This window comes from Pinus tabuliformis, chromosome 7 (assembly GCF_031772625.1).
Source record: "Pinus tabuliformis cultivar Carrire ecotype Pingquan chromosome 7, CPIR1, whole genome shotgun sequence".
Classification (NCBI taxonomy): domain Eukaryota; kingdom Viridiplantae; phylum Streptophyta; class Pinopsida; order Pinales; family Pinaceae; genus Pinus; species Pinus tabuliformis.
This window is the reverse complement of record NC_142293.1, coordinates 990726946-990738639: the sequence shown is the minus strand read 5'-3', so window position 1 is coordinate 990738639 and position 11694 is coordinate 990726946.

The following is an 11694-nucleotide window of genomic DNA, read 5'->3' as shown; positions in this document are numbered from 1 at the left end:
AGGACTGTAAATAATTTAAACAGCTATAAATGTAAGGACTGTAAATAATTTAAACAACTATTTACTCTGAACATAATATGAAATCTTCATGAACCTACTTTAAAATTTAACAAAATTTCATATATCAAATTGATTGATTTGATGAGAAGTACCTACCTGGTTTCCTACGGATGAAGAGCTTCAGAATTGCTCCAGCTCTCGCTCCTGTTACCAAAAGACCATAACCTCCTAGCCAAACTAAGTACAACCTAGGTACTCAGTCCAGAATGCTTCTCAATTGCTGCAATCTATTCCCCCATGCCCAAAAACTTCAGAACAAACAAGGCTCAGTCCTTACTATTGATAACTTCATGTTACAAATTTTCCTCCTATCAACTGTGCTTCCTCCAACCGCCCCTTCATTCTTTTTCCCCCCTTTTTCTCTCAAGGTAACCTTCCTTCTTTTAAGCCTCCATTCACCGCCTCCCTCCATCTTCGTGTCCTAATTTTGATACGTGTTGATTTTATAAAACAAAATCTTATTTGATTTGGTGATTTTATTCGAATATGTAAATTTGATTTGATAAAGTTTATTTATTATTTTAATGAATTTATTTAATTTATAATTTTAATTTTATTAATTTCATAAATTTTAATTTACAAATTAAAATTTAACATTAAAACTAACATTTTCTGTTCGTTTGAGAGTTTATCATATATATAGTGCGTTACATATGGATCCATGCATACGTAGCTATCGTATGGAGGCCTCGTATGTATGATAATACTTGTATTTTATTTATAGCTATAGGTGGGTAATTACAATAGATTAGTCATGAGAATCTCTAATTCTCTTACTGATCCAAAAATAAAGAAGTTGCAACCTACTGCTAAATAAATATACATTAGTTACAACTGGTTGAGTCTTGTTGCCTCAAAAATAAACAATCCTACTGTCGAAAGTTGTTATGTGGAATAGTACCCACATTTCCAACTTCAGTGAAACAGTATTGAGCAAATGATGGTTCGGGATGACACGGCATAACTGATGACAGCACTGTTGGTGTAACAATGGATCCACGCGAGGTGTAACAACACCCGATGTGTAACAACAACCTGTAATATCACCAATGTGTAGCAGCAATATGTAATAGCAACCACCTGTAACAGTAGTGATTTGTAACAACACCTAGTATGTAGCAACGATATGTAATAGCACTCATTGTGTAACAGTGAACTGTTCTACCCTTTCCTGCAATTAACTCCTACTGTCTGTCTACTTCCGTGAGCCAACACCTGAAAAAGATAAACTTCCCCACATGCTCCTTCAATGCTCGTCTAGTTAGCCAAAAAAAAAATAAAGCCTCGTATTTATTCGGTAAAATACAGCAAAGTAACATGACAATAAAATGGATTAAAAATGTAAGAAAACATGGAGTTTGGTCATATAACGGCACAGGTATGAAGGTCATAAAGGTCCAAACAAGGGGAAGAAGGTGCAGAAAATGGGTGAAAAACCACACCCAACATCTCCCCCCACTGAAGCCACTGCATGTCCCCATGAAAAATCTCAGACCCTTCTACTGTGCCCCCGATGGAAATCTATAAAATTGTATGCAATAGTAGTATCATCTCCTGGAGCTCTGAATCCTTGATCAGCCGCTAACCCACGTGGCCAGGATTCCTCTTCATAATCACATAACTAATAATCGAGTTGATACTCCTCCAATGGCAACCAGATCAAAGGGAATCTGAATCTGAGGCAAATCCAGAACACCCCCAGTGTTAGCACAATCTGGGCATATTCTGGCACCTGTGAAACAGCAGCCATGAAGTTCTTATACTCAAATGGGTCCCCTTCCTATAATTCTGCACTGCAAGCCTCAGTTCGCTTGAGACATCCGACTAGCGCTTGGCTCCTCATGGTTGCAAACAAGTTGAGGCAGACCCTCATGATCTTTCTTCTGTAGATGGCCAACTGATCTCTCCTTTCTGGAGTGCTCAGGAATTGCCTGAAATCTCACCGGAGTTCATAGGCCATTCCCAATTCAGCCCGGACCCATAGTGTTGTCCTTTCCTCATTGGTCTCTATTGTCTTCTTAGCCAGTTTCCACTCAATCTGATTCCTCATAAATGAGAGGAATGCCTGCAACTACAAATCTCCCATGAAAGAAAGGATAGTCACCACCATCTTTGTGCTCACGTATTCACACATCATGTTGTGCAAGAACAGCTTGCACAACAAATTCTGATCATCAAAATCACAAGACTAAATAATTTCCAAAAAGGTGCGGGTGAAGAAACCCAAATAGGACTTGTTCTCATAAACTGCCCTCAACTGTAATAAATAGTAATGTTCCCACTGGAACACCGGGTATGATGGGGACAGTATCCTACATGCTAGCAAGTTTAGAGCGAGGTCGTGGAGTTTGGTCTTATCAAACATTAGGTCAGAGACCTCCCGATGCACCTGATACAGCTGTTCATCCTTTTTCTTCATTATTTCTTTATGCCTCTGTGCCTCCTCTTTTCTTTCCCATTCTTCCTTCAACCATTTCTCTTGTAGGGAATCCATCATATTCTTATGCACATTGAGTGGAATCACTCCCTCTTGTAGAGAGAATGTCAGCTGCTTCCACTTTTATAGCTCTGCCAATAACAACAATTTCTCAAAATGCCATCCTTCAACAAGACCCGACGTTCTCCCACACACATCATAAACTAAGGGTGTAGCATCCTCTTGAGGGTGAAATTATCCCACCTTAGTTGTTGGTTCTTGTGTAACAGCAGCTTTGTCAATGGGTTTAACCACAGTTTCTTTATTTTCCTAGTCAGCCTCCACTGTTGCTGCTGGTTCTTGTGTGGCAGCAGTAATGTCCACAGGTTTTTGCTCATCGTTTACCTTCGAACCAGGTTCATTCTCTATTGTTGGTTCTTGTGTAATAGCAGCAGTGACCATCGGCTCATGGATATTATCTTTCTCTTCCTCCACTTGGCTGATTTCCTCCTCCACTGTTGTTCCTGGTGAAACAGCAGTGTCAGAAAATGGTTCTTGTGTATCCATTGCTTGATCACTCTTTGTGGATTGTGTTGTCTCGATTGCTGGTTCTTGTGTATCAGCAACGTCCTCGACAGGTTCCTGTGTAATAGCTTTCGAGTTTTTGGTTTGAGTCTCCCTCAAGGTAGTATCTGCTGCACAGACTTTGAATCTGGCTTCCACCAACTTCTTAGCACAGGCTACACACAAAATTCCCGAGATTTCTCCCCTTCTAGCCCTGCTCACAGCCTCTGCCAAAGTATCCAATCCTAGGGCTCTTGGCTCTGCCTTTCCTACTGCTAGTTGTTCCCTTAATTCCTTAATATATTTTTCTAAAATTTCAATTTTCGACATCAAGGACTGGGTTTCTCTCTTAGTAGGTGAAGGAGGTTTTTTTGGCTGAGCTTGCTCTTCGTCCTTCTATTCAACTGCTTCCTTGTTCTTTCTTGATGTAGATGGGGATTCTGGGTGTCCTCTGACCCTTATCCTCTACTTCGACCTTCTGTCGCCAATTGGTTTATCAACCAACTTCTTGCTAATCCTCACTGTCGAGAGCTGTGGTTTCTCCTTTGTTACCTCTGGATTTTCCCCAGTAGTCTCTGTTTGCCTTCTGCGAGTAGTCTTGGGACTTTTCTACATGAACGCTTCCAAATTCTTGCCCTGTTGGCTTAATGCATCCAGCACAATGAGTTTAATAAGGCCATGGTTTGTGACACACGTTTCTAGATGTGCAATCGTTTTCACAGCCACAACCATGTGTCTAATATTTCCCAGCAAGAAATACAGTAGGTTAATCCGCTACTGATGGTGGAGATGGTTTAGCAATGGGAAATGGTAATTAAACACAATTTTTTCTCTTCCATCACAAGTAATGTACTTAATGAGGAAGAGAGAAACATCTGCCCATGGTTGGGGGAGTGACCTCCTATCAATTCCCCTGCCCTTCTTAACCAACGACTCGCTTTCCTAAAGAAAATCCCCTTTTAGCGAGGGGTCATTAACCTTCCTGGTAAACCATCTCTTCCCTTCTACTGGCAATCTTGTTACTCTGGTGATAACTTCTTCCGTGACCTCCAATTTCGGTCCTTTGACTTCTGTCTGGTTTATTTCTAGGTTCTTTGTGAATTCCATGGCCACACAATTGTCCGATCCTTCCAATTTCTAGAAGAATTTGAACTAGACTACGTCTTTGAAGACCTGACATGCCTCAGGACAGCCTTCCAAGGCTTCTGTAGTTCTTGGTTCGTGTTGTATTGTTGCTCCACCCATTGGTTCTGCAATTCAATGTTGTTACACCTTCTTATCTTCCCTCCGGCACACACTCCAGTTGTTTCATCCTGCACTGCTACCTTCCTCCTCTCCGAGCACTCTGAATAGGGATTAAGCACTTCCAGTAGGGGTAAATGATAAGGTGGCAGGGTGGTGCAGGTGCAAATTGGGATTAAGATTTGGCATGCATGGTTCATATAGCTTAAGGAATTTTGCTTTAATGGTGAGTCATGGGGAGGTCTCGTCCATAGTGCCCTTATCCATTTTGGTATGATTTGGTATTAAGTAACAATAACTACCAGGTCGTGTGCCTTAATTGCTAAATTTTTCCAATAATTACAAATCATGTGATAGTCATGTCCCAACATGATTCGTTCCCTCCCTAGCTTAATTATGACAGTCATCCTCGGTCGTCAATTAGTCATGTTAACTTACCATAATTACAAAATAAATCGAATGCAATATTACCTTTTTGATGACGTACCTGGGTGACATGGGGCATGGTGATGGGTGGTGCGACGTCGAATCATACTCGGGTAGCAAGACACATGAACTTAGATATGTTGATGAGGCTCACGGTGATGTTTTTGTTGTTTATTAGCCATAAAATATCTCGTTTTGTTCCTAAAAAGTCGTCAACTGTTACAGGTGTAACAACCAAGATGACTGGTATATATTAATTTAATTTTTACAAAAAGATAAAGAACAAAATATTGTGTAACAACACTTATCGTATGATACACTTTAAAGGAACAAATGTTGTTGCAGAGGGTGTAATAGCTGCCACCAAGTGGTTTTCAACTACTACAAAAAGTGTCTGTCTGTGCCTGCAAAAGGTTTTCACAGGTAGATTATTATTATTATTATATATATAGATAGATAGATAGATGTCTAGAAACTGTGTAACAGCTGCCACCAGGTGGTTTTCAACTGTTACACTTATTGGAAAAGTTAAAATTTTTGCAGCACAAGGGGGCTTTCCCCTATTCCCATAACCTATAGATCCGAATTTGTGACAATGTTGACAAATGAACCCTTCAAGGTAGGTTTGTGATACAACCAAAGACGGTGCCCATTTGCAAGTAATGGTGTCCTCGCACTATCAATGGTTACCAAATTTACAGTCCCATTTTCAAAGACTGCATCTACCTCAAAAGGACCTAGTCATATGGTGCAGAGCTTACCCTTGAAGTCCTTAAACCTTGAGTTGTATAAGAGAGCCCAATCTCCTTTCTAGAATTGTTTCTTCTTTATAAATCTGTCATGCCACTTAGCTCTCTGCTGTTGGGTAATCTCTGTTTGCTAGATAGAAGCCAATCGTTTCTCCTCCAATTCATTGAGCTGGTTCAATCTTTGCCTTTGCACTGTATTCAAATCCAAATTGACCTATAATGTTGTCCTTAGTGTCTTGATTTCAAATTCAATGGGGAATAAAGGGTTCTTGCCATACACATGTTCATATGGTGAGAATCCATTGGTGTTCCTCCATGTAGTCACGTATTCCCATAACACTTCCAGAAGTTTGTCATCCCAATTTCTTTGATGATTGGCCACAGTCTTAGTAAGGATCCCCTCAAATACTTTATTAGTGCTTTCCACCTGGCCATTCGCATGTGGATGGTAAGATGTTGTGATTTTGTGATGTATTTTATATTTCTCGACCAATTCCCGAATCTTATGAGATGTGAACTGTGGCCCTCCGTCTGTGACTATCTCCCTGGGTATGCCAAACCGAATGAAGAGGTCTTCAAACAGAAAGTCTGAGATAGCTTGCTCCGTGGCTCTGGTTAGTGCCTTCACCTCGACCCATTTTGTGGCATAGTCAATATAGACCAAGATGTAGGATCTCTGTCTGGATGAAGGATTGATTGGTCCTACAAAATCTAGAGCCCACTTCTCAAAAGGTTCTATGATGATCTGGGGCTGTAATGACATCTCATCTTATTGCAGTGGTTGGCCCATCCTTTAACAACTATCACATCCCTTCACAAAAATTTTGGCATCCTGAAATATTATTGGCAAGTAGTACCCTATCGAAAGGACTTTGTATCCTGTTCGTTTATCTGCAAAGTGTCCTCCGCAAGGTTCCTCATGGTAGGCTTTGAGGATATCAAAGACCTTGTCCTCTCTAACACATTGTTTGATCTAGAAATTAGGTCCAGTGTGGTAGAGGTTCCCATCTATCCAGGTATATGTAGCACCATGTTGTATGATTTTCTTTTTCTCCCTAAAGGAAAAATACTGGGGAAACTTCCTTGTAGCAAGATAGTTGGCTATATTTGCATACCAAGGTGAGTAAGTAGAAATAGCAAAAAGATATTCATCAGGGAAAGAATCTTCAGTGGGAGTGAAACTCTCATTAATAGTTAGCCTAGAAAGAAAGTCAACTACTACATTGTCTTTTCCAGGATTATCTATAATAGTGATATCATATTCTTGTGACAGCAATAACCATCATGTAATCCTACCATTTGTAATTGGCTTATTCATTAAGAAATGAATGGCAGAATGGTCAGTGTGTACAAATACTTGATATTCGGTGATGTAATGTTAGAATTTATTGATGGCGTGCACGACTGCTAAGAACTCCTTCTCGGTCACTGTGTAGTTGAGCTCAAATGGAGTTATACTTTTACTTATGTAGTAAATAGTGTAAGGTTTCTTATCCTCCAGTTGGCCCAGAAAAACACCCACCACAGTATCTGATGCATCCATAGCTAAGTGAAAGGACAGTTCCCAATTAGGTCCTTGCAAGACCGAGGCTACTGATACACAACCTTTCAGCTTTAAGAAGGCCTACTCACACTTCCCTGTCCATAAGAAATCAACATCCTTCATGAGCAAGGAAAATAATGGCGATGCAATTCATGCAAATTTTTCTATAAATCTTTTGTAATACCCTACATGCCCCAAGAAACTAAGTACCTCTTTCTGCATTTTGGGGGTTGGAATTTTTAGGATTACCTCTATTTTTGCAGGGTCTACCTTAATTCCATCAACATAGATGTAATGTCCAAGCACGATCCCTTCAGTCATCATCATGTGACATTTCTCTGTGCTCAAGGCAACATTGGTCTATACACATAGTTCTAATACTCTTTCTAGATTGACTAATGTTGCTTCAAAAGCATATCCATAAGGTGTGAAATCGTCCATGAATATTTCGAGACAGTCATTCAATAAGTCGGAGAAAATTCCTAGAATTTCCCTTTGAAAGGTTGTTGGGGCATTACAGAGCCCAAAAGGTAGCACTTTGTATGCGTAGGTCCCCCAAGGACAAGTAAAGGTTGTTTTATACTGGTCTTTCAGAGCGATCTGTATCTAATTGTAGCCACTAAATCCATCCAAAAGTGAAAAAAATTTCTTTCTGGAGAGAGTATCAGGGACCTGATCTATAAATGGTAATGGAAAATGGTCCTTCTGAGTGGCCTTGTTGAGTTCTCTATAATAAACACAAACCCTCCACTTGCCATTCTTTTTAGGAACGATGACAAGCGGTGACACCCACTGACTGTTAGATATTGGATAAATAAAATTAGCACTCAGGAGTTTTTGTAGTTCCTCTTTCACTACTTCCTTTAGTGCAGGGTTCATGCGGCGCTGTGGCTGTCTCACTGGTTTGCAGCCATCCTTCAAATAAATATGGCGAGTGCATAGGTTAGGGTGGATCCCTTCCATATCTGTATAATCCCATGCAAATGCCTTTTATACTTCTGCAATAATTGTAATGGTCGTTGATTCTATTCAGCAGTCAAATTGGGATTAACATTCAAAAATTTTCCAGCCTCAATCTCAATTAGGCTGCTGGCAGTATTTGGAGTTGTCCTCATTTGTTCAAAATCTATATCTTCCACCTCTTCCTCCTCATTTGCATTTTTAACAGAAGCAAGAGACATGGAATTACTAATAAAACCATTAATAACATCATCTTCTGTTTTGTCTTTAAAATATTGGGCTTTCCCCAGAGTGAGGAGTGGTAGGGAAAGATCTGACTCTGGCTCAAACTCATCCCACCAAGGGTTGTACACATCTACATTTGGTTTTGGGGAATAAATATTAAGGTTCTGAGTTGCCTGGCTATTCGAGATCACCATGGATCCCGCCCTGCAGCCTATAAATGCATCCACGGTGGCTAGCCAAGGTCTCCCTAGGATCAAAGGATGCCCCACCAAATTGGATTTGGGCTGTAGAATAAGAAAATCAGCTGGGTAGCTCTAGGAAGCTATCATAATCACTATATCTTCTAACATCCCCTCGGGTTTAACACAAGACCTGTCTGCCAATTCTAGCACAGTGGGGGTGTGTCTAAGCCCCTGTAGCCCGAGAGCGATGAAGAGATCTTTCTTCATTACATTAATTGCAACCCCAAGATCAATCAATGCATTGGCTATGGGTTGATCATTAATGTAGATGGTGACTGTAGGCTTGCCTGGATCATTGTGCTTAGTAAGGAGAGGCTGAGCAGACATTAATTCGGATAACTCTCCCATTACATTTATCGTGGCAGGGTCTTTAGGCTTTCTTCTAGGTGTCTTGACGCACAAATCTCTCATTGTCTTGGCATAGATGGGTACTTCTTTAAGGGCTTGCAGTAAATGGATTCGTACATACATATTTTGCAACTCCCTATGGAACTCAGATTTAGGCTCAAAAGTCATCCTAGGTTCAGCCAGTCTCTAAGGATATGGGGGGTCCTGCATAACAGCAGTTGAATCTACTATTACAGGTGTATCAGCCTTCCCTGAATTAGCTGTTACAGATGTAACAATTCTTCTCGGGTTCGTTTTTACAGATGTAACAACTTCCTCTATATCAATTGTTGTAGACACAATAGTCCCCTCACAATCTCCAACTTCTCCTCTGGATGGTTCACAGTCTTCCTCCGTAATGATAGGGGAGTGACTGGAGTTAATTATCATGCCCGATCGTAATTGTATTTCATTAAATTCCACAGGGGTAATAAGGTAGGTCTGGAAGGTCGTAGGAGCTTCTATGCCCTAAGCTACTTTATTGTTTGGGTTTGGTTTAGGTTGCACAGGTAGTTGAGGTTCCACAGGTGGTGGAGGAGCATAAGCTTGGAAAGGAGGTAACTACAGCTGTTGATGCATGGGTCATACAGGAAGAGCTAAATTCTAGGCATTTCCTCTCGATTTCTAATTACACGGGTATGGTTGGGATTGAGGATATTGCATAGGACGAGATGGAGACCATTGGTTCCATGGTGAAGGGAACTAAGCTGAAGGAGGGGAAGAATATTGCCATGGATATGGTTGATTATTATATGCATTTGTCCATGAATTGAAAGAGGAAAAGTCTTGAGACATACCTGGAGGTCGCAATTTCCATGGCCTCCGTGGTGCAATGAAGTAATAGGACTACACCTCTTCGCTTGATTCTCTAAGTGTTTCCTTTAGTCTAGGAAGCTACAGACACTTCTCTATCGAATGTTCCAGCTCGCAAATGTTGGAGAGGCTGATGTTGTTCAGTTCGCATTCCCTGTAAGGATGTTTCTTCTGAAAAGTCAGGCAGAACATAGCTAGGGGTGTATTAGCGTCTAATTGTGTCTTTTTGATCTGTGCTATTGTTATCTGGGCTGAGAGAGTGCTGAGGAAATCGGTCTTGAAATTTTCTAACAAATTTCCGATCACCACTCTAGTTACTCCTCTGTCTGCAGATTTTTGTATGTGAACAGAGGCATCCTGAATTATACTTCTTCCTCTAGATGATCCTCGAGAGCATCATAGGCAGAGCTTTATAATTTCCGCAAATGGCTCTTGTGATATATCCCCCTTGCCTAATAGGTTCAAGGTGTCAAGGCAGTCATCCCTCATTCCTCTGATGAATATAGTCTTCAAGATTTCTGGGTCTAAATCACTGTGTTTAGACCTCTACAAATTGTAGTGGAACCGTTCCACATAATCTTCCAGGCTTTCTTCCTCCTTCTGTGTCATTCTAAATATCTCTTCCCTTAAGTCCCTGGTCCTACAATAGTCTTGGTACTTTGACAAGAATGTCTCCTTCATAGCATTCCATGTTGAAATGGAAGCAGGACCTAATCCCATGAACCATCTCAAGGCTGCTCCTTTTAAGGTAGCAGGGAATAGCTTTAACTTATGAGCATCTATTGTATAATCATAACTTCTACACAAGACATAAAACTCAAATAGAAATGCATCTGGATCCTCCACAGTCATCCCCTGAAAGTATGGTAAGGATGATAGGGGAATATTCTTCATAGGAGCTTCACCCTTGAGGTTCCTAATTGGGAACTCAAAGGTGGTGGTAGTGGTGTCTGTTTTAGCACTATTACCATTGTTGTCCCCTGTGATTAATTCTTCTAACCCTTCCTATAGCAGACATTCTTCCAATTGCGTTTGTGATGGCCCTGCAGATGCCGTTAATGCCTCAAATAATCCTGGGGTTCGTTGTTTCATCGAACTACCTATATCCGAATATTGATAAGTCTCTAAGTGCTTCTCCGTCTCGGGTGTCCAATGTTCCCCATCGGTTTCCCCTTGGCCATCGGTCCTCAAATCTAGGCTACTAACTTCCCCTTCCTTCTCATGAATCAAATCCTTGATCTTGAAGGTATGAGTGGAGGCCCTAGAATGATATGGTCCCGAGATGGAGGGATTGGAGGTTTCTAATTTTGCTATGGGAGTAACAACCTTCTTCTGCCCTGTCTTCCTTGCATTTCTTTGAGATTTGGACTGTTCTTTTTCTGCATTAGAGATTAATTCCTAGATAAATGTCTTCCTTCCCAAATCTTCACCCTTCATTTCTTTTTTACGACCTGTCATTCCTGTGACTTATTAGAGTGGGGGTGATTTCAATATCTCTGTAAGTCCTAAAAAGTGCACACATGGAACCTATGTGTATCAAATCAAACTCTAAGTATCTTAGCATTCGACTGTGGTGAGCCCGCCCAGGTATGTTAGAGTGATGCGCAGGTTCTTACCTCTCGTCTTACCGCACAGCAACTTAAGAGCTGAAGACACACTAATAAAAGCATCAAAATGTACTAAGTGTCCTAGTGATCACAACGGTGAGCCCACCAAGGTATGTTAGAGAAATGCACAGGTTCTTACCTGTCGTCTTACCATAAAGAAACTGTGGACTAGGAGCACTCTATATTAAACAAACAACTTGGCTAACTATATCATCAACTTGCCATCCCCAGCAATGGTGCCAAAATGTAGTGATGTTTTATCAACCTTAATTGACTCAGACTGCAACATTAATTGTCAACCTAGGGTAGGTCTTTTTGTTTCAATGGAGTTTGCACTATCTGTGCCGATGCACTCTAGTCAAGCATAAGAAAGTGCAGAAAAAACTGTAAAACATGTCGCTAATCTAAATTGTTGAATCAATCATGCATGCAGATATAAAAAAACACTCCACAAAATTAA